Genomic DNA, 24387 nt, shown 5'->3' on the forward strand with positions numbered 1-24387 from the left:
TAAGTCTTCTATCTGTCTGGGTGGCTTCTGTGCTACGCACACATGTACATCGATAACCCAAACCACCCTTTCTTCATCTTCTTTTTAATGTTTACTTATTTTTGAGAGAGAGAGAGAAAGAGAGAGAGACAGAGAGAGAGACAGAGAGACAGAGCACAAGGGGGAGAGGGGCAGAGAGAGAGAGAGAGAGTGAGAAGGAGAGAGACAGAATCCACAGAAGGCTTCAGACTCTGAGCTGTCAGCACAGAGCCTGACGTGGGGCTTGAACTCGCGAGCCATGAGATCGTGACCTGAGCCCAAATCGAATGCTCAACCGACTTAGCCACACAGGCGCCCCCCAAACTACCCTTTCTTATTTTATTTTATAACGTTGTGCTTAGTCACCAAATTGTGCTTTAATTTTCATATGTCAGACATTCTCACCTGCTCTGCACTGGCAGCTAAGGACTAAATAAAAAAAAAGTCAGAGGAAACATAAACCTACTCTAAGGAAAATTCACATGTCCATTTGGTGGTTTATTTGGTAAATATTCTAGATTTGGAGATGATTATTGACTCTTCAACATTATTTCTCATGTTTGCCCTCTTTGTTTTTCAGAGCACTGTATTAACCATGTGTTTCTGATGTTTTGACATCTGGTGCCTTGCTGACCCCAGGAGAGACTACGCCTCCAGGGCTAGCCAGTTCCTAGATATAGTAAACAGCTGGCCTGTAAGTGCATCTTTCTTATGCAAACCAACACATCCAGAGCCCACACGCCCAGCCCAACTACCCACCCAGGGATAATATTCCCCTACCCTAATTATCCTAGGGCTAGGTACATATACCTACCCCAGAACCTGCTGAAATTATTCAAACCAGCCAATTCTAAGCCTGCTTAACTTGCCTCACATGTTACTTCCTGTAGAAACAACAGTAAAGGCTCTTGTCCACATTTTCCCTTTGCTTCCTCCGCCTCCCGATGGATCTTGGTGCTTCCCTGTGTGGCTCCTGTGGTTTGGCGGGACTTGGGAGTCTAACAACTGTCTTTTTCATGGCAGTCGTCTTCTGATCCGTTGGCCTCGCAGGAAGCCGTTTTACAACAGGTACCTATTACCTTCAAAAGTAAAATGTTATTTAATCATGTTAATTTTCACTAACTCCCCTCCTCTCTGCCTTCTGTCTGCTAAAATACATTGGGAGATCGACATTTTTTTTCCTTTTGTTTACTGGTGGATTCCAAGGGTGTAGAATGGTGACTGGCATATAGTATATGCCCCGTAAATGTTTAACTGAATTAGTTGCTTCTTTGATTTCTTTTGTTATCTTTTCTCCAAAGGTGCTTAGCAGCGACTAGCCAAGTTGTGGCAATTGCCAGGAGCAGAACAAAGAAGAAATTTTGTGTTGTCTTGTGCTCTTGATACACGCGGAGAAAGCAAAACAAAAAACCCGAAGGCTCCCTTTCAGTTCACAGTATGGTAGCTGTCCTTGCCCGGGTGTGCTACCCAATAAAGCCTAAATTCTGGCCCCAATGACAGGCTAGTTGAGGGATCCTGAACAAGACCCATCACTTCTTAGTCTCTTTGGATTGTTTATTTGTAAACTGAGGGGATGGACAGAGAAGCAAACATTTACTAGGCTAAATAATTTTTTATGAATTTTCCCACTGAACACTATAAAGCCAGTAAGTATTGTTATCTTATTTCAAAGATGAAAAATTGAGGCTGAGAGAAATTACATAAATTACCCAATGTCACATAGTTTATAAATGAGAAATAAAGATTTCAACCCTTGAGAGTCAGTCTATGCCCTTAGACTTATGTTCTCTCTCTCTTAAATTTTTTTCAGAAGTGTGATATACTTGAAAAGTACACAGATTGTATATGTATAGCACAATAAATCATCACAAAATGGTTCCATGTGTGAAATTATAACTCTTGTCAAGAAATAGAAAAATCACAGAAGCACCCCTCTCTTTATCCCTGTTAATGCTATCCCTTCCATCGATCCCAAGGATAATCCACATCCTAAATTCTAAAATTACGGTTTAGACTATTTTTGAAATTCATATAAATGATTTCCTAGTTATATTCTTTTGTGTCTGGCTCTTTTGCCCAAAGTGATGTTTATTATTTAAAAAAAAAAATTTTAATGTTTGTTTATTTTTGAGAGAGAGATAGAGAGAGATAGAGTGCAAGTGGGGGAGGGGTAGAGAGAGAGGGAGACACAGAATCTGAAGGAGGCTCCAGGCTCTGAACTGTCAGCACAGGGCTTAATGCAGGGCTCAAACCTACAAACTGTGAGATCATGACCTGAGCCGAAGTCGGAGCCACCCAGGTGCCCCACCCAACATGATGTTTGTAAAATTCACTAGTTTTATTGCATGTAAGTGCGATTTGTCATGTGATATGCTATTGTGTGAATATACTACAATATGTTTATTCATTGTACCGTTGATCAACATTTGGGTTGTTTGTAGTTTGGGGCTATTATGGCTAATACTACTCTGAACATTTTGCACATAATTTTTGGTGTACATGTGCATGCAATTCATTTGAACATACCTGCTAGTGAAACTTCTATGTCCAAATGTGTCCTCATCTTTCCTATCAGCAGTATGAAGTTCCCAGTTAGGGGCGCCTGGGTGGCTCAGTCAGTTAAGCGCCTGACTTCAGTTCAGGTCATGATCTCCCTATCTGTGAGTTTGAGCCCTGTGTCAGGCTCCATGCTGACAGCTCAGAGCCTGGAGCCTGCTTCTGATTCTGTGGCTCCCTCTCTCTCTCTGCCCCTCCCCTGCTTGCTTTCTGCCTCTCTCTCTCAAAACTAATAAACATTAAAAATAAATAAATAAGTAAATAAAAAGAAAGTTCCAGTTGCTTCACATCTTTACAACATTGGTGTTATCAGCCCTTTTCTAGTTTCATCTTCTACTATAGAGTTGTATTTAAGTAGATCTGAATTTGCATTATCCTGATGACTAATGAGATTAAATACTTTATCTTACATTTATTGGCCATTGGATATACTTCTTTTTGAAATATGTCAAGTCTCTTTCCCATTTTTCTATTGAGTTGTCTTTGTTTTTCTCACTGACTTGTAGAGTTCTTTGTAAACTTTGGATAGATTTGATTTTATATATTTTAAGTATATTTTCCCACTGTAATAACGTTGCTCTATCACTTGGCTGGTGACATCAATACTGGAACTAATTTTGGTACTCTAGGGTTGGGCAGATACAAGTTGACTCAGTATTTACCACTTTATCTTTTTTAGTGTCATTATTAGGTGTATTAAACTTCCCAGAGTAATTCTGGGTTGATTTCCTCAGTGTTCTTTTTTTTTTTTTTTTTTTGTAAAGTTCTCTTCACACATACATGGACTTTACAGAGCTAAAAACCACTTCTTGAGATTCAAATTTTGGTAAGGAGAGTGTAGAAACAGTGTGTGGATTCAGTGACCTTGAAATAAAAAGTCCTTAGCTACAAACACCAAGCTTTCCCTGACTTTCCTTCCACATGAGCCTCATCTTTATTCTGACCCTCATTTTATCATTATCTCCCTTTATCTTCACCCATGATAGGCGGTAGTACTCTTTACCTAAGGGTAAATTAAGTTAAGGACTATAGTATCAAGCATGAAGGGAGTGTTAGGCATGAGCATGAGAATTTTAAAGTATATTACATGAAAATTTTAATAAAAAAACAATTTTAGGGGCACCTGGGTGGCTCAGTCAGTTAGGCATCCAACTCTGGGACTTCAGCTTGGGTCATGATCTCACCATTGGTGGGTTTGAACCCCATTTCAGGATCTGCACTGGCAGCGCGGAGCCTGCTTGGGATTATCTCTCCTTCTTTCTCTGCCCCTCCCCTGCTTTTGAGAGAGACAGAAAGAGAGAGAGAGGAGGGGCAGAGAGAGAGAGAGGGAGAGAGAGAATCCCAAGCAGGCTCCTGCTGTCAACACAAAGCCTGATATGGACTAGAACCCACAAACTGTGAGGTCGTGACCTGGACCAAAACCAAGAGTCAGGCACTTAACTGACTCAGCCATCCAGGTGCCCCTATTATATGAAAATTTTAAAAGCTGAAAGAGTAATTGTTTTCAGGTGTGATGTCAAATGTTTCGGTTTTAAGTTTCAACATGGTGGTAGCATGAACCGCACAACATAGGCCAGCACAGACACTATGTGGAGTTGAAAGTTAGTGCAGGGTAATGCTGTGTTATTACATCTTCAGCCTCTGTGAAATCCCTCCTTTATTGAAATCCACCTTTATTGAATGGATACTGCCTGCATTTACACATAATTTAAGTTCCAACCTATTCACATATTAACTTTTCCTTATTTCATCATGGTACAGGTTGGTATTTGATGTATTTAATGTGCCTCAATCTAATGTCTATAATCTACCATTCCCATGTGGAAGTTGCTCAAGAAACTAAAATCATAGGTTTTAAAGCTCAGATTACCTTAGATTGTCTGGCTCAGGGGTTTTAGACCAGGATTCGATTCGATTCTATTCGAGAGAATGTGTGTGCATGTGTGTTACGGGAGCAGCAGCAGAGAGAGAGAGAGAGAGAGAGAGAGAGAACCTCAAGAAGTTTCCATGATCAGCTTGGAGCCCAACATAGGGCTTAATCCCAAGACCCTGGGATCATGACCTGAGCCCAAATCAAGGGTCAGAGGCTCAACTGGCGGAGCCACCCACGCGTTCTATTCTTGAATAAGCTTCTGTTGATATATTCCTGCCATTCTATGTGTTTTCCCACTGCTGCATCTGTGTACATGTGTTTTTCTGGGGAGAGGGTCCAGAGCTTTCATAAGATATTCATAGGGATCTAGGATTCACCAGTATCTTCCTTAAACTAATCTAGTTCAACACCTTCCTTTGGTGAGAAGACGGACTTACTTAAGGTGTCCCATCTAATGACTAGAGTAACTAGAGTCAGGCATCTCTATTGCTGACCTGGATGGGCACTTGAGCCAGAACTAAAGATTACAAGGTTAGAGGTAGGAGATTGTATACCGAGATATCTCACAGTCCCTATTAATGGGATTAGACATTTCTTTCTATCAAAACTTACTTTCAATTGTGAGAGGCTTCAGTGGAAATAGAGGATGTAATATACAAAACATTGCTTTATTGCCAAGCCATCCATTTATTTTGTAACTTGGGGGAAGCCTGTAATTAGAGTTAGCAGTAGTTCTGATTAATAAGTTCTATCTGCTCTCATACTGTGCTAGGGTTCCTTCGAGTGCTGGGACATGTTTTATTAACATGGAAGGGCTGTTGCCGCTTACCTCTTGTCACTTGAATCAGTTGCCTGCTGGCCTGGCACTCCATTTTGTGTGGCAGAACCTTACTGAGTCTGCATGATGATGGGCCTTTTAAATCCTAAACAATAAACATTCATTTTACCACTCCACCCAGCACAGAAATGCTCTCTAACCTCAAATCAGCCACAAATAAGACTTGGAAATCAATTCATTGTGCATCGGCTTCCTGCCTGGCTCCTGCTTTGCAGCAAATGATTTTAGTAAAATATCTGCAGAGCATGTCTGTTTTGAATATGCACAAGTTGAGGTATTGTGTGTAATGGGGTCTTCAACCCTTTTGTGATATTTCTGTTTTTATCCATAGAACAAATTCTATTGAGGAAAATTGACTTTTTATGCATTAGTAACTAGGAGAAAGCCCTGAGGTGGGTTTCAGGGGAGAAAAAAAACCCTCTAGTGATCCCCCCAAATTTGGGGAGAACTTTCAGCACCCCAAAGCCCTCTGATTGTTTAAAAAATTGTGTTTCGTAGAAAAGCAATTTATTATATTTGTGCTGGTCAGATTCATTAGAATATTCTCATGCATTAGGTATCAGTTGTTGGAGAAGCCAGTATGCGTGCATTTGGCCCTGAAAAGGAATATCTTGTCAGGTTGAGACAGAAGATCAAATGGTTATGTCTCAAATTCCCTTCTGCTGGGGCTTGAAGTTTGAGCCAGACTTTCTTCCTCATATCTCCTAGGCCAGAGTTCCATTATTTCCACACGCTCTGGTGCTCCTGGGAGCTTCCAATTTCTTAAAATTCATGAGAACTCAAGGCCAGCAGGGGCAAGTCCCAAATGTTTTCAGTTAGAGGACCACTCAGGGAGGCAAAGAGCCCCGTCCCAAATATTGCTATTGTAATCACTCTCCTTCTCCTTCACTGCCTCAACAGTGCAGCAATTAGTGGCAAAACTGATGCTGCTTTTGGGAATTTCAAGGAGCTGATGTGTGTTTTTCATTAGCATAAGAAAATTAGTAACTTATGCCAGAAACTGAAGCATTGGCTCAGTTAAACTATAATGTAAACCTTAATATGCAGGAGACCAACCTGAAACAACATGGGGGTCCTCTTGGCCCACACTAAGATGGATGTTTTAGAGCAGGGATGTGTGGCTCAGCCACAGAAGATTTCCTGACCTTTTAATGATATTCATCCATTCTCTCTCTCTCTCTTTCTCTCTCTCTCCATGCACATTTGCTTTCAAGTAGGGCTTTTTCTTCATTTTAATCATACATTCTAATTAAAAATGGGGACCTCTCCAAGTTTATTGTATGCCTTTTATTTTATGTTTCAAGAGCTCATCTTGAAAAAAGGAGAAACAGAGAGGGCATGTGCCAAGGCTATTGTAGGGTACCAATTCTATTTTAAAATCACAGCAGTGTATTTGAGATAGAGGCATGATATGATGATCTCCCTTATTGCGGTTATGATTAAACATAATGAGTAGGATCAGTCTGCAAGCTTATCACTATTCTGTGTTATAAAGTTGCCCAAGAGTAAAATGCAAATAAAAACAAGGAGTTTTAATGAGCCAAGGTAATAAAAGATCCAGGCAACAGGAAGCTGGTGGCTGTGCTTTGGTTCCTTCCCAATGGGTGGCTTGAACCGGAGTCTTTCAGACCAAGTCTGAGTTGGGGCGAGTGAGTTTCCAAACATAAAATTTAAAGTACTGAAGATTAGCTGTAAACAATATTATTTGCTTAAAAAGAAATTTATCTCATTTTCTTTCATGTGAGGAGTTCCATTGTATTACCCTGAAAGATACAAAAGGAAGTAAAGCCCATTTCCTTATAATATTTTTTCTTTTGTGAGTTTGTATAAATGTTTTGGCCACTTTAATTGACCATAATTGATAATACTGGGTTAAGAAAAAGGCTTTTGGGGAGCATTAGAATTAGAATTCTTTTCTTTCATCACAATCATGTTCTAATTGAAGTTTATACTAAGTCATCATCATAAAGTGTTTTTTTTTCTTTTTGTAGTGAGAACAGTTAAGATTTAAGATTTAGCAAATTTCAAGTATACAAGACAGTATTCTTAACTATAGTCACCATTCTGTATGTTAGATCCCCAGGAAGTATTTACCGTGTATAACTGAAACTTTGTTCCCTTTGACCAACAGCTCCACACTTCCCCTTTACCCCTCCCACCAATCATCCTATCCCTGTCAACCACCATTCTACTTTTTGCTTCAATGAAGCTAAAGTTTTCATACAATATAAATAATATTCTAATGGTCAGTTATCTCTTTGTAGAACAGCAAGAGCCCTTTAGCTTTCTTTTCCTTGGATATACATACTTCTGCCTGCATATAAATATTCTAGAAGTGCCAAAGATGGACCCACACAAGTGGAGCACTCAGGTTAATTCGACATGTGATGAGTTTTTCTTGTTAATCTTTTGCCCAAGCATGGGTTAGAGTTTAGACTTAGACAAAATGGAAGGAGGAGGTGATGTGAGTCTGTTCACCTTGAGTTGTATCCCCAAGGAGCTGTGCTGCTGGTGAAGGTTCTGTGATGGATAAGGATAAACATTCATCTACTGACATGGGAATGTCTTTTGTGTGGCTCAGGACCATCCTGGATATATATGTTTGTGAGGACCTTGGTGTCAAGCATTGAACATCTGCCAAGAGTGGGAGAGACACCTGATGACTTTTTCTGGGCTAGTCAAAGAATGTCTACGCATTAGATATTTGGGTTCTGGTGGGAAACCAGAACATAAGTTGTCTTGCTTCATTATGACATTTAAACTTTTGGAAAAGAAAGTAGCTTTCTAGTATTGTTGATGATTTTGTTTTCTTTTTTTTTTCTTTTTTTAACCTGGGGTGCGTGTCTTGGAGCTTTTGGATTTTAACTATAGCCTTTCTTTTGTGTAAACTTTCCCTATACAGAAACATTTGATTCAGTAAAGACGCTTTTATCTTTGTGATTGCAGAGTCTCTGTCTAGGGTGACCAAGAGCTCTTACCAAAAGTAGATCCCCAAATGTGAAAGTAATAAATAAAGTTACCATTTTAGGAGGTGCAACTCATCTCACTACACACTTGGGGAACAAATATATTGTTAAGCAGGATTTTCTTCATGTTTTGAAACCAAGAATATAATTATCACTTGTTAATTTATGGGGTGTCAGCTCTTTAATGGCATCTAGTAAGCACTAAATTGCTTTAAGGGACAGAGACATTTTGTCACCTGCAATTCATTAAAAGGTCACAGGCTATTGTCAAGAACAGCACGTTTGAGTTCCCTGCAGTGATGTGATAACATTGTATTCGGTCTATGAAGAGTCCAGAGTCTGAGGTTTTTCTGGAATCCCCACTTCCTGGGAGTATGATGCGGAAGACCTATTATGAATTGGGATGTTTGAATGGAACCAAAGAGTGGCTTTTGTTTCAGAGAGATGCCCTTTAAAGCTCCAGAGGACCCAAACCAACTGGCTTTCAATACATGTTGATCTGACCGCATTACTCACACAATTTCAATGAATAATTTCCTGTTTTATGGGTCTTGATTTTTAAAAAAATTATTTCGTGCTCTGATATTTCAACCTTATGAATATAGCAGCAACTTCAGAATAAAGGAATATTTTACCTGCTGAAAGAAACCATACTTCTGGAGCACTTAAATTATATCTAATACCCATGAAATGAGGGGGAAAATCTTGGGAATACTAGAAATGTCAAGAATCAGTCCAAAAAGCTTCCCTAAATTTAGACTGGAATATATTTTCATGGGGCTTAGTTAGAGACGTAAAGGTGTTGTCAGAGAAAATTTGACAAACCCACAAGAGTGGCAGCTGTTACTCTTTTAGCTTCTTCCACCTTCTCTTTTGAGTCAGGTCTCCCTGATGGCCTGTCTATCCTCCAACAACCTCTCAGTTGTTCCCTCAAAATGCACGACTGAACGTTGTAAGGTACACACATACACAGATAACATATGGGAAGAGTCACACATTTCCTAAAATGTTGACAGGTGTCTGCAATACTCATCATTGGAGATACTTACTGCTAAAGTTAAAGTACAATATTGAGATTGATAAAGATCAAAAGAGATGGGGGAAAAGAGACTTAGCTAGTTCATGTAACAGCTGCAACCGTTCCCAAATGTTTTTCTGCATAATCATGCAAGAAATTCATCATGCATTTCCTATTAAATATTCATGCAACTTGCTCCATAGGAGGGCTGTGGTATTTATTAATTCCCTGGTGTTGGTACATTTTGGTACATCTACTGCCAGCAATAAATGTGTCATGCCTAGCAAATTCAATTCTTGGCAGAAAATATTAGAATATAATGCTTACTTACAGGATATTGCAAACTTTAATTATGCCTAGATGATTTTCAAGACCACCTTGAAATAAGCAATTCCCTTGCTTTTAGATGAAAGGAAGGGTCAATGGGGTGGGAAGTGGATGGGTAGATAGCATTTCATTTTAAGTGAGCCCTTTGTGAGAGGTGATCCATTTTTACGCAAACTAGTAATTACTGTAAAAAGAGTTGGGTCTAATGATTATCAGCAAGTGAAGTCATCTGCTGTTCTACATAATTGAAAATTCCTTATCCTAAGATTTTATTAACTGAAAGGATGAAATAGAAAAAGCTAATTGTCAAAAATTGTCCCCCAAATTTGTCAGCATATAACATTATGAATCTCTAAACTTTATCAATAAAGATTGATAAAAATCAAAATGAGTCTTATAGCCTGCACTTCAGAATTCTTTAACATGGACAGACACAGGGTAAGTTGACATTTTTTTTTCAGCAACACACTTAAACATGTCTATTTTGTTAATTACACAAAATTTGAAACGGCAGAGAAAACAATGGAAGTAGAAGACACAGACCTTGTTCTTAGAGTGTTTATGGTCTAATTGGGGAAGGAAAATATTCACCCAATGAATAGCTAGATAAACCAACAAATATTTGATCATGTAGAACTAGTTGACCATACTCATAATTTGCATTCTATATGCCTTTTTTTTTTTTAATTTCTTAACGTTTCTTTATTTTTGAGACAGAGAGAGACAGAGCATGAACAGGGGAGGGGCAGAGAGGGAGACACAGAATCCGAAACAGGCCCCAGGCCCTGAGCTGTCAGCACAGAGCCTGTCGCGGGGCTCGAACTCACGGACCGTGAGATCATGACCTGAGCCAAAGTCGGCTGCTCAACCGACTGAGCCACCCAGGCGCCCCTCTATATACCTTTCAAAAACACTTAAATACTTTTCTCCTGACAACTACATGGAGGAGGAAGAGCAGATAATGTCCTCATTTATAAAGTGGAGAAAGTCGAATGGCCAGCCTGTGTTTATTCAGCCAGCTATTGAAGAGTTGTGGTTACAACCACTTATTCTGACTCTTGGATACAGTGAGGTAAAACACCACTAAGGCAACCTCCAGGCGGTGTATCTTCCAGCAGTTCCCTTTTGTTTCATAGCAAGGGCTCCTCAGAATCCATTTTAAAAACAATATGGATCTTTGCTTCTGGTTATGATGAAGTAGTATCTAGCCAGAAACAACTAGAAATACTTGATAAAACAAAACAAAACAAAACAAAGCAATTAGTTTCAAGGGATAGGAGAGCTGCTGAAACAACCTAGGACTGGGGAAGAAGAGGATATTCAAAAAAGGGGAAAAATCTCAGAGATTTCAAACAAGAGTCTGCATCCACTTCTTTCCTGGGAGCATTTGTTGATTATGGAAATGGGGAAAGAGGATGAGAATCTGGAATTAGCCTCTCATATGGAGGGATGGACAGAAAAATAGCAGGAATCTTTTTCAGGAGGGAAGTGGAGTGGCTGAGAAAAGAATGGGGTGGAAAACTGAGGCTGTTATAAGGCTGGCTATCTCCTTGACACATTTGCTAAAAATATAAAGCTGTGTCTCAGAAGGCTAAGAAATGTATCAGAAAGCCTTCAAAAAGCAGAGAAAAGGTCTTAGCAGTCTTGCCATGCTAATCTAATCAGGATTAGAGTTCAGGATCCATCCAGAAAAGGACTATGTCTTAGGAACTGAAATAAACCAGAGGTGGACTGAGCCATTGCAAAACTGCCACCAGCCTGAATCAGTTCACACCTTCACTGAATTAAGTAGATGAGTTCTCACCCTATCTGCCTAGTGGAGTAAAGTTAAACCTCTCTAGATGTAATTAACGTTATATAGAGCCACTGCTACCATATCTCTGTATCTATATCATCTATCTATCTATCTATCTATCCATCATCTATTCTAGCATTCCATAAAAAAATACTGGGTGTGCTACAGATGGAATCATATGATCACAGATAAGAGGACAAAAAAGATAAGAGAAACAGACTTACAGGTGCTGCAGATATTGATGTTAGGATACAAGGATCTTAACTATGATTAAGATGCTAAAGAAAATAGAGAAAAGGTAGAGAAAATAGAAAACAAGATGAAAACTTTTACCAAAGAGTGTGAATCTATTTAAAAAAACAAAAAAAGAAAGAAATGGAAATTCCAGAATTGGAAAACAATGAGCTCCACAAAATGGCGTTTCACAACACAAAAATATCCAAATTGCAGTACAGAGAAAAATAAAAGTGAAAAATAGAAAAGCACATGAGGAACACATGGGAGACAGTAAAAAGCTCTATCATATATGTCAATTGAATACATAAAGAAAGGTCAGAGCACAAGCAATATTTGAAGATAAACTGATTGAAAATTTTCCTAAACTGATAAACCTACAGATTAAAGAAGTGCTTAAAACCCAAACAGGATAAATAAAAGGAAAACAAACCAAGGTATATCAGAGTAAAAACTGATGAAAACCAAAAATGATAAGAAAAAATTTTAAATACCAAAAATAGGTTCATTATCTTTAAAAAAGTAACAAAAAGAATTATACCTGGGTTTTCACAGAAATAATAGAGTCCAGAAGAAAACAGAATGATATCTTTAAAGTCATGAAAAAAATGTATCTGTCAACCTAGGATTTTATACTCAGCAAAAATATTCTTCAAAAATAAGCTAAAATAAATGTATTTTTCAGGAAACACAAGTGAAGAGAATTTTTTGGTAGCAGATCTTCACTTAAAAAAAAAGGAACTAAAGGGAGATTTTATAAGTGAAATTTCTAACTAAACTTTAGAAGAAAAATCACTCTAGATGGAAAAAGAGAAATATTAAGAACAAAGAACACCAGAAAAGGTAACATATAAACAAATCTTGACAGAAAACCATTAATACTAATATCTGCTGGGTTTATAATATATAGAAAAAGTAAAATTCATGCAATAATAATGAAAAAGGTGGGAGAACTATATGGAGTTAAAGTGTTCTAAGGTGTAGCATTTTCTTTTTTTTAATTTTTTTTTAATTTTTTTTAAACTTTTTTTTTAACGTTTTATTTACTTTTGAGACAGAGAGATACAGAGCATGAACGGGGGAGGGGCAGAGAGAGAGGGAGACACAGAATCGGAAGCAGGCTCCAGGCTCTGAGCCATCAGCCCAGAGCCCGACACGGGGCTCGAACTCACGGACCGCAAGATCGTGACCTGAGCTGAAGTCGGACGCTTAACTGACTGAGCCACTCAGGCACCCTAAGGTGTAGCATTTTCAAGGGAGACACAAGAGAAAAAATTTGATGTAATTGTGATAAGTCAGTGATGCATGCTGTAATCTTTAGGATAACCACTGAAAGACTATTAAAAGAAAGTATAAATATAAGATGTCATAAGGAAAAATGAAATAACAACAAATAGATTTGTTTAATTAAAAAGGAGACAATGAATGAGAGAAAAAGGAGGCTAAAACAGGTTGGATAAATAGAAAACAAATAAAAATTTAACTATAAACCTCAATTTATTGTAATTATACTAAATAAAAATGGGCTAAATATTATCACAAAACATTTGAGAATTTCAGACATATATAGAAGCAAAATTCACAACATTCTAAGTAAAAAGACATATGCTAACTGTAAGGATAAAGAAAAGTTATAATTAAAAGAATGGAAAGAGATATGCCATATGTAATACTAACCAAAAGAAAGATACAAATTTCAGACAAACTATACTTTAAGGTAATAACTGTTAAAACATTGAAAGAGATACTTTATAATGAAAATATTCTCAAATGCATGAGGAGAATATCATAATTCTAAATCTGTACCCCCCCCATATAAAGCAAAAATTGGCATAAGTAAATGAAGAAACAGATAAATCTACAATCATAGTTAGTAAACTTTCACTCACCTTTCTTTTTTTTTTTTAATTTTTTTTTTCAACGTTTATTTATTTTTGGGACAGAGAGAGACAGAGCATGAACAGGGGAGGGGCAGAGAGAGAGGGAGACACAGAATCGGAAACAGGCTCCAGGCTCTGAGCCATCAGCCCAGAGCCTGACGTGGGGCTCGAACTCACGGACCGCGAGATCGTGACCTAGCTGAAGTCGGACGCTTAACCGACTGCGCCACCCAGGCGCCCCTCACTCACCTTTCTTAATAGATGATTGGATAGGTGAAATAATCAGTTAGGTTATAGAAATTCTGAACAATAAAATTAACGAACTTGAGCTAATTCATATTTATAGAACAATGTTCCAAACAATGTCAGAATACTCATTTTTTTCAAGTGCAAATGGAATACCTGCCAAGTTTTTTGTGCTGCAACATTAAGCAAGGTTTAATAAAATTTAAAGATGCAGTCATATAGAATTTGTTCTCTGACCATGATGGAATTAAGGTAGAAATCAATTAACTAGAAAATTCCCATTAAAAAAAAATTAGACATTGCATTTCTAAGTTAAATCACACATAGAAATTAGAAGATAATGATAAGGAAGATCAAAACAATTTATCAAAACTTGTGTGGTGTACTTAAAGTAACTGAAGGGGCGCCTGGGTGGCGCAGTCGGTTAAGCGTCCGTCTTCAGCCAGGTCACGATCTCACGGTCCGTGAGTTCGAGCCCCACGTCAGGCTCTGGGCTGATGGCTCAGAGCCTGGAGCCTGTTTCCGATTCTGTGTCTCCCTCTCTCTCTCTGCCCCTCCCCCGTTCATGCTCTGCCTCTCTCTGTCCCAAAAATAAATAAACGTTGAAAAAAAAAAAAAAAGTAACTGAAGACCCATATTAGAAAAAAATGGCAGAAAAGGAATGATCTAAGCTCGTTTCAAGAAACTAGAAAAAGAACAGCAATCACAAATAAAATAGAAGAAAGAAAATAAGAAAGATAAAACAAGTGATCAGTGGAATAGAAAGCAAACTTACAATAGAAAACAATTTCAACAAAGCTAAAGGTTGGTTATTTGAAAAGAATGATAAAATTGATAACCCTCTAGCAAGACTATTCTTGAAAAAGAGGAGATACAAATTGCAAATACTAGGAATGAGGAGCAGGCATCACTACAGATCATTGAGACACTAAAGTAATAAATGTTACATACAACTGGCATACAACTTTATGTCAATAAATTTGATGATTTAGAGGAAATCGACAAATTCTCAAAAAAATTAACAATTAAATCTGTTACTGAGGACATTTTAATTTCATTAAAGAAATCAAATCTGTTATTAAAACCCTTCCACAAAAAAAAAAAAAAAAACTAAGCATATGTCCATCCACTGATAAATTATTGTAAACATTAAAAAAAAAAATACCAGGGCAACTTGGTGTCTCAGTTGGTTAAGCATTCAACTCTTGATTTCAGCTCAGGTAAGGATCTCATGGTTCATGGGATCAAGCCCCGTATCTGGCTCTGTGCTGACAGCATGGAGCCTGCTTGGGATTCTCTCTCTCCCTCTCTCTCTGCCCCTCCGCTGCTCTTGCTATCTCTCTCAAAATAATTAAGTAAACATTCAAAAAAAAAAAAAAAAAAAAGGGGCGCCTGGGTGGCGCAGTCGGTTAAGCGTCCGACTTCAGCCAGGTCACGATCTTGCGGTCCGTGAGTTCGAGCCCCGCGTCAGGCTCTGGGCTGATGGCTCGGAGCCTGGAGCCTGTTTCCGACTCTGTGTCTCCCTCTCTCTCTGCCCCTCCCCCGTTCATGCTCTGTCTCTCTCTGTCCCAAAAATAAATAAAAAACATTGAAAAAATAAATAAATAAATAAATAAAAAGTAAAAAAATAATAAAATAAAAAGAAATACTATCAACCTTATATACATTCTTCCAGAATATAGAAAAAAAGGGAGCATTTCCCAACTTGTTTCATGAAGCCAGTATAAACTCGTTACTAAGACCTGAAAAGGAGTTTACATGAATAGAAAACTACAAGCCAATCACTTTCATGAATTTAAAAGCAAAAATTCTAAACAAACAGTAAATCAAATCTAGTAATATGCAAATGGATAGTTCAACAAAACCAAGTGGGATTAATTCCAAGAATATAGGAATTCCTTAAGAAAAATACAGGAAGGGGCACTGGTGGCTCAGGTGGTTTAAGCATCCAACTCCCAATTTAGACTCAGGTCATGATCTTACAGTCTGTGAAATTGAGCCCTGCGGCAGGATATGTGCTGACAGTGTGGAGCCTGCTTAGAATCCTCTCTCTCCCTCTCTCTGCCCCTACCCCACTCTCTCTCTCTCTCAAAATAAATAAATAAACATTAAAAAAGAAAGAAAAGAAAAATGCAGGCAGCCTGATAGAAAATGGGCAAAAGACTTATACAGGCACCTCATAAAGGTGAATTGCCTGAATTGCCATAAATATATAGAAAAGTGCTCAACTATATTGAACTTCAGGGAAATGCAAATTAAAACCATAATGATATATACTATACATTCAAATGTGGTTTTGAAGTAATTGGTGGTAACAGTGTAAATTTGTGTAACTATTATGGAAAGCCATTTGGCAGTATCTACTAAAGTTGGTGCAGCAATTCCACTTGTGATACACCATCTATATATACATGAAGTGTGTATGTATGTTCACCGAAAAGATATGTACAAGATTGTTCATCGCACACAATTCATAATAGCTCCAAATTAGAAATAAACCAAATGTTCATCAAGAGTAGACTGAATAAATACATTGTGGTACTTTTATAAAATGGCATGACACATAGCAATACAAATAAACAAACTATTGCCACACAAACAACACGAATGAATCTCAAAAACATAATGTTGAGCTAAAGAAGACACAGAAGGGTACATAGTACAAGAATTCATTTACATAAATTTCAAAAACAAGCAAAACTAATAGATGGTGTTAGAAGTTCTGAGAGTCGTTTTCTTTCAGTTAGTGACTAAAGTAGACATCAGGGATGATTCTAGAGTTGTGGTTATGTTCTTTTTCTTGATCTGGTGCTAATTACGGGGTGTGTTCTCTCTGCACTCTTAAGATTTGGGCTCTTTTTTGTATTTGTTGTACTTGGACACAAAATTTACTTGAAAAGATATAATGAAGCTCTTAGATAAATTGTGGAATGTTTTTGTACCAAAGAGCATTTCTCTCAGTTGACTCAAGAGACTCTTTTCCAATGCGGAGAACAAGGAAGATATAACAAAAGCTTTCCTTCTTTTACCCATAGATCCTATGCACACAGAGGTGTAAGAGGATAAGGTCAGTGTAAGGCAGGTGTGAAAGACAATTATAGATAAATGAAAGATTGGTGTTACCGGGAAGAAAAGGTTTGAGACAGAGGCTTTCTGGGTGAGGCGAGGGCTGTTTGAAGCAATGGATCTGTTCACTATTGGAGTTTTGTGTCAGTCAGATAGAGATGCCCTTGAGTTGTGGGCGATGGGAAAATTTCCTCAAAGCAATCATGGGTTAGATGAAACATCAACTAGGGTGGATGGAAAATGGTCAGGTAATCCTAACTCAGAGTTTAGCATAGAATGTCTGTTCGTTTTCTAGCTACCTTACACTAGGAAGATTGGGTCCTCCCTAGGAGATAAAGAGGAAGTTTATGTGTTCTATTATTTTGGCTTTCCAAGTACTCTTGTGTTTCAGCCATAACATAAAGTGCTAATCAGACTATAAAAGAAAGCCCAAATTCCGCTTTGAAAAATAATAAGTTTTTGTAACTTTTAAACATCAGTCAAGTTTTCACCATTAGCTTATTTTTTTCCGCTCTTAAGTAGAGTACTGATTTTGTGTGTATGTGTGCCTGCCAACAGAAGGGATATTTATTTTCTATTCTTTTCTTTGATCGTAAAAAAAAGTTCTTGGTGTACCAAACCTGAGTCTCCTTGATTTCTTGGTCAATTTAAATCTTGTTTCTACTTGTGTTAAGTCTCCTGAAAGTCATTGTTAGTTTCTTACAGAAGCAAAGAATGGCATGAATAAACTTGTTTCATTGTAGGGCACAAATACAAGCTTATCTGGGTATAATACTGATGTTTATATGTTGTTAAAACACACTTAAATGACTTGAATGGCTATATTAGAAGAACCAATTTAAAAATGTAACCAAAGATGAAAGGCAAACCCACTCAAGATAGTTTATGATTTTAGCTCTCAGAAAATTATAAATGTTCAGCTGCATTAGATGTAAAATAAAATCCCTTCCATAATATTCTCTGAGAAAATAGTACATTGTAATAATGCATATACCAATTTACCACTCAGAAGTCTTAAGTAGGTAAAATAGTAAGTTGGAGCTTAACAATATACAACCAAAAACCTTCCGGAAAGGTCCACCGCAGTAACAGTGCATTATTTTCAAGAACTATTAAATGCTATACCCATGCCAGTTTACTAATCTGCAGAGTCTTCTGAAAGGAAATAGGTAACAAAGGAAACCTCCATGGATATTCATGAACATTTCGTGATAAGAGCACCAGCAGGCAGCTGAGCCCAGTCTTCCAGGCCCTGAGCACAGTGCACCCAGGATACCGAGTGGTTGGAAGAGACCTCCAAGCAGAGCATCTCGAAGCATGGTCTGTGCTTGCACGGGCATCATTGGGGATACTGGAAACAAAACCATACTGACAAAAGCAGGGTACTGGCACCCATCTGAGAACATTTTGGGACTTTGATCCAGAATCTCTGGGTGTGGGGTCTGGGAATATACATTTTTACCTTATTTTTTACCAAGCTTCCCCCCAGTGACACTGATGCCCACTGAGGTTTGACACCTATTCCCTTAGAGGTCATCTAGTCCACTTCCTCATTTTCAGATGAAGAAGTTGAGGCTCAGAGAGGGGAAATGACCTTTGGAGGTCACCAGACATTTAATGGCTTGAACAGATCCAGGTATGTTACTACTCCCAGGCCACCTCCCCCTACCACACCTTGCTGCTTCTGAGAGAGTTCATTTCCTCCAGTGAATGACATGAACATCCTAAGACTTAGCGCTATATACTCAGAAATATGACTCCAGATAATTCTGAATTTCTCTAACCTCACGTTTTATTTGATGTAAAAAAAATACTGTTAAAGTCCAAAGAATATGGAATAATTAAAACCAACTCTTTCCTTTCAGCTCTTCAGAAAGTGATAAGGCTGGGAAAGCAGGAAATCCTCTCTTCTATTGCATTCATGGAAGTGCGATCATTTCCATCCAGTGAAAAAAGATAATTCCTAAGGTTACAGTTTGTTATCCAGTAGGACATTAACCAGTTTTTTATATAGCTAAGCAATCTTATTCTAACATTCCTTTATTAAATTACCTATCAGTACTTGCCCCTGTAAATCTCTTCTGAACCAGGTTTAGTATCTCACTGTTTCCTTCATCAGTTAATGAGTTAAATGCAATCTTTGAAATATTTATTATGTAGTTGAATGAGTGCTGTCTAGACTTTTAAAAATCATCCTTTAACACGATAAATAGATCGTTGTAGATGGCATGAGAGAGTGGGCAGCAACTTTCTGAAGTCTTCTGTGACTCCACTAGAGCACCTGGCACATTCTCTTCTCAGTTGCCAAGCCATGCCACATGCACAGAACACGCCTCTCAGGCATTTATCACATTGCTGGCAACACCTGCTTGGGGCGAGGGACCCTCAGCGGGCTTTGCATTTTGTTTTTGTTATTTGCACGTGGTAGACAATACTTTTTTTTTTTTTTTTGAAAGAGTGAGCGTGCACAAGTGAGCAAGGGGCAGAGAGAGAAAGGGAGAATCCCACAAGGGGGAGAGAGAGAGAGAAAGAGAGAGAGAGAGAAGCAGGGCTCACCGGGGGCTTGTGTTTTACCGGATGAGAGACTTGAGCTCACTTGAAGCTGGGCTCGTGCTCGCCCGAAGTGGGGCTTGTACTTACCCCATGTGGGGCTTGAGCTCACAAACTGTGAGACCATGACCTCACATGAGCCCTGAAGTCACATGCTTAATGGCTAAGCCACTCAGGCGCCCGACACTTCATACATTTTTGTTTCAAGAAGGATTGACTGGCTTTCTTAGTGAATGAAGATCCATCACAGAAGTTAAAGCTGAACGAAGGCCAGGACCCTATCCTACGCATTTTTTGCACTTTCCACTGTGCACTATTCCGCTGTGCTGAATGAAATAGGGCTAATGTGGACACAATTGTGAAGACGTTGCTTTGGTTTTGGAGACCTCCTTCTTAGTGGAAATAGTAATAATAGTATACATTACTGCTATTTAGTGCACACATATTTCATATTATGCAAAGATAAGCTCATATATATATATATATATATATATATATACACATAACCTCACAATATACTAGATGCTAAATAAATCTTCTTACCCCAATTTTCCAGAGGAGGAAAAGAAGCACAGAGAGGAAACTTACTTGACAAAGTTATGCATGTAGTATGAGACAAGAGGATTTGAACTTGGGTTTCCTTGGGTTTCTTTAATTCCAAAGCCCAGGAGGCAATCCAGATTTTGTCAATTGTTGGCTATAGACGCCTAGGCAAGTTACCTAACCTCCCTGCGCTTCCATTTCCTCATGCTATACACATTGCGAGGTTATGAGGATCAGAAACAATGTATGAAAAGCCTTACCATAGTGCCTGCTGTTGTCAGTGTGTAATCAAAGCTAGCAATCACCATGATTGGCACTGTCACCCTCTTGGTACCTTCTTTCCTCACTTGGGCTGGCCTGTCCCATTCACCTGACCTTTCCCTTACTCCCAACCTTTACAGTCCCCAGAAGCCAGGCTCCAAGCACATGCACAATATCAGGTCTTGTTCTTTGGAGATACTGCCTCAGGACCCAGAGCAGTGCTTTAGACATTGAAACCTGTGCAGGAATTGTCCGAGGGTCTTGTTACAATGCAAGTCTTGACTCAGTGGGTCTGGGGTGTAGCCCAAGCTTCTGCATGTCTACCAAGCTCCCAGGCTTGTGCTCATGCTCTTGGTCCCAGCTCCATACCTGAAGAAGGCCCCATCTTTCTACCGCTTTCCCTCTCTCCCCTCCGTCCTCCCCCAACCCAGTCTCATTCACTCAAAGATTTGTTTTTGGCTACTGTGGTAATAGAAAAACTGTAGGTACTAATAATTGTAAGTAAGAAGGGATAAGGGATAAGCCTAGGGCATAAAGAGGAAGTTTTTTGGTTCCGTCAAGTCACATGTACTTGTATGGGTCTAGTTATTGAGTAAATAAAATAATTTACCATAGTTTCAACATTCCTATAGTAGGCCAATGAGTGTTCTTCTCTTATGAACCTATCTTTCATATTAAAAGTGAATTATGGGTGCCAGCACAGTATTCCTGTTGAAAATGTTAATTAACTTTTTGTGCAGTCGAACTGTTAATAGGCAGTCCTGTTTCTCTGGAAAATCTAACAAATATTGACAGAGTCCAGTGAAATGGTGTGGTGATTATCATACCCTTTCTCCCAAAGACCAACAGGGGCCCTCCTACAGCAGCTCTCAGGCAAACTCTGCCCCTGGGGAGAGATCCAATAATTGACATAATCAATCCTTCTTTATCCAAGCTTATAAATAATTCTCAGAAAATAATCCATTTTGAATATATATATATATATATATATATATATATATATATGCCTTCTCCAAGTGTTATTCATGCTATACCCATTTTTAAAGATTAGGATATTGATTCCTGGAGTTTACATATCTGAAGAAATTAATTGATATCTAAGGGGAAAAAAACAACCATTCAGAAATACCCAGTTTTATTGACCATTGCTCAAAAATATACTTTGCAAATACAAGTATGTTATTCATTTACGATCATCATCATCATCATCATCATCTGGAATGTGGTAATGCCCCTCTTATTTATTACCTGATGTGCAAACATAGCAAGGCATGTTGGTAAGGGATGCTATTTGTAAGTACAAGGAGCATACTTTAAATGTTTATGGTTAAAAGCAGTTAACTTTCTGCTCGTGACACTGTGGCTGTCCTCCCAGTTGCGTTCTATACCTGCTCCTGCCGCCTGTCCGGCATCCATTTCTGTCTTGCTGCCAAACTTTGACAGGCCAGAACTGAAGACAAGGAGATGACCAATGTTGCTTTTTACCTTTATAGCTAGGGCTTAAGCATGTACCCAAATCAGTCGTTAAGTCATTCAACAGGAGGCTTCTGCTAAAGGACTTTCTCTGAGATAAAAAAGAGATGCATGGAAAGTCTGTCTTTCTTCTATATTTTGGAGTAAAGCTCTAAGTAGGGAGAACAGAAAGATAAAAGAACCTGGGTCCTCAATGACATCGTGGAGTTCTTGCTTCAGTTGTGAAATGATAAATTCTCTTTTGTTCCAGCCACTATTAGTGGGCCTTCCTGTTCCTTACAGCCCAAAGCACCCTAACTGGTGTTCCAGTATTCTAGAAAAGAGCTCATGGTGTTGTGACTGAGCACTTTTAAGGCAGGGTAAGCTGTGCTGTTTGAGCTCTTCCTGAGGTGGCAGAGAACAGTGTTGTGGTCAGCTGCACTTGGAAACAGGTCTATCTAGTGGGAGCCATAAAAATTGACTCTGCCATCCCTGATCAAACAACCTGACCTTGCTTCCTTCCTCTGCCAAATTCCTGGTGTCATTTGTAATAAAATCTCAGGTTTGGGGCCAGTGGTGGTTTTTCAGAGCTTTTAGCTTCATGGATAGATAGATGGTTGAGGAAGTTTATTTCTCTGAATATAACCTATACAAATGATAGTCTCTTCAGTCATGTGAGTGGAATAGAATTTAAAAGCAAACTATTAACAGACAGAGGCCATTTATATCCTTTGCAAGTGATGTCACATATAAAGGTCTTGTCGTTTATGTGAACTATTTTCATTGCTACAAGAATTATCTAAAATTGAGCTCATATCCTCAGACTACGCTGTGATGGAAGGGGATTTGTGTTTATGAAAAAGGTGGTAACTGTGAAGTGAGGCAGTGCTATTTTTGGAAACTCACAAGAGCCATTTGTAAAACATACATTAGAGGGTAGGTTGATCTTGCCTGTCCACTTTCCTTTTGATTTTTTGTTATAGAAAAAATTGCTTCTTGATTTAGATTAATCCCTTTTATAAAGATAGCTTTTGACTTTCTATTATCATGCATTATTGCAGTTACTGTTTGTGTGTAGGATATTCAACATTCAAATGAAAGCGAAGATTTTGGAATTAGTAATTCCTTACCATTTTGGACTTACAGCCTCAAGATTTTAAATTGTTGACATGAAAATAGTGGTCAACCACTTTTATTTACTTCATTTTATCCCAATACTTTTCTAAATCTATTTTTATGTGCCAGTGAAGTTTATAAAGCAAAATAAATCTTATTCTGCAGGCATAGAAAAGAAAATAAAATAAATTGAGCACAAGAAAATCACACTGATAGGTACTCATTAAATTTAGAAAGTATAAGATCTAAGTCATCAAACAAAAACAAAAAACCAAGGTAGTGCCACAGAGGACATCACATGACAAAAGCTACAAAGATGTCATTGCAGCATCAGCTGTGGCTGCTTGGCTCTGTGTTCCTTCTTCCAAACAGTGAGGGAGAAAAAAATTCAAAGGGATGGGAGGGCAGAGAAAATGAGGGCTGGGAAGCCTGTGGTTTCTGTTCTACCTAATTGTACTTCTCTCTACCTCTCATCCATCATCTCCATTGTCAATGACACCTTTGTGTTGTAGAAATTTTTGTATTATTTTTATAGCATGAAATAAATAAATGTTTAATTGAGTCCTACAGTAGTCCTTCAAACATAGAATACAAATAGGAATCTTGATCCTTTCAGCAATAGGGAGACGCTAAAGAATTTTTTTTTTTAAGGGGAATAGGATGTTCAAAGTTGAGCAGGGAACGATGTGTAGAGTTGATTGAAAGGAATGGAGGAGTCTAATTGGGAAAACTGGTTAGAGAACACTACACTGGTTTAGATAAACTTAAGAGGTTTTGGTGGGTTGAATTAGGGTAGTGTTCAAGAGAAAGGAGAGGAGATAGGTGCAGAAGCTCAATATATCTTAGGCCTTGCATTCCACTCTACCTCATTTAAATTTGGTACTCGAGGCCAGCTCTGCTTGAATATCCAGGAAATTTCCCATCAGATGCCAGAGATGCTTCTCCAAACCTATCTACATGGTCTGATAGCTACACTCATAGCCACCCTTGCTCCCAATGCAATGCATGTGAATGCCTTATAGTTCTCTAGGCACTGATCCTCAGCACTTTTGCTATGTTCTCTGTCTGAAGTCCCCTCTCCACATTGCCAGGGCTTAACTGTACTTTAAGAACCTGCTTGAGCACCATTTCCTCTATGTAGCTTTGTATAACACTTCCAGGTGGTACAGCTGACCATCCGCTCCTTTGGACTCTTCTGAACTTGTCTGAATCTGGATTTGGCACTTGTCGTACTGAATTGCACTTACATTTAAACTCTTTTCCAATGTCCGCTCTGATGGTAGTTGGTAAACATTAACTGAATGGTTAAATTCTGATAATCAAAGATCCCTGGTTCTTATTCTACTTTATTCTTGAGTTCTATCCTCCTTGCTTCATAACACAGTTCTTACAACTAAATTCCTGCCTTAGTCCCTGTTTCTGAGTTCCTCTTGGGCTAATTGCTCAGCAACACAGTCCATATTTAAGGGGTGTTCATCTGTGTTGTCTTATTGCCCCCTTCACCTGCCATTGAGGCCTGCCTGATAAGAGGGCTTCCAATGTCAGTCCTGCCATTTGTTGTAGACCAACTATGAATCATGTGACCAACCATGTGCCGGCTTCCAATTGTCACCTGTTTTAGATACCTGATGAGTCGCATGCCCCCTTC

General features: G+C 38.5%; 1 long non-coding RNA gene across 2 annotated transcripts in view; it reads right to left on the reverse strand.

Moving 5' to 3' along the window:
* Positions 1–308: 308 nt before the first annotated feature.
* The window catches only part of LOC123379161, a 53013-nt gene continuing 28934 nt past the window's right edge, over positions 309–24387 (reverse strand). Inside the window, exons 4-5 of one of the 2 annotated variants that reach the window (XR_006583248.1) lie at positions 5277–5370; positions 309–1097 (exon numbers count right to left, since the gene is read on the reverse strand). This is a non-coding gene — a long non-coding RNA (uncharacterized LOC123379161). Of the gene's footprint in view, positions 1098–5276; positions 5371–6575; positions 7049–24387 lie in introns of those variants that run through there. The other variant, XR_006583249.1, reaches the window with a different exon arrangement.

This window comes from Felis catus, chromosome C1 (genome assembly GCF_018350175.1).
Source record: "Felis catus isolate Fca126 chromosome C1, F.catus_Fca126_mat1.0, whole genome shotgun sequence".
In the NCBI taxonomy this organism is placed as follows: Eukaryota; Metazoa; Chordata; class Mammalia; order Carnivora; family Felidae; genus Felis; species Felis catus.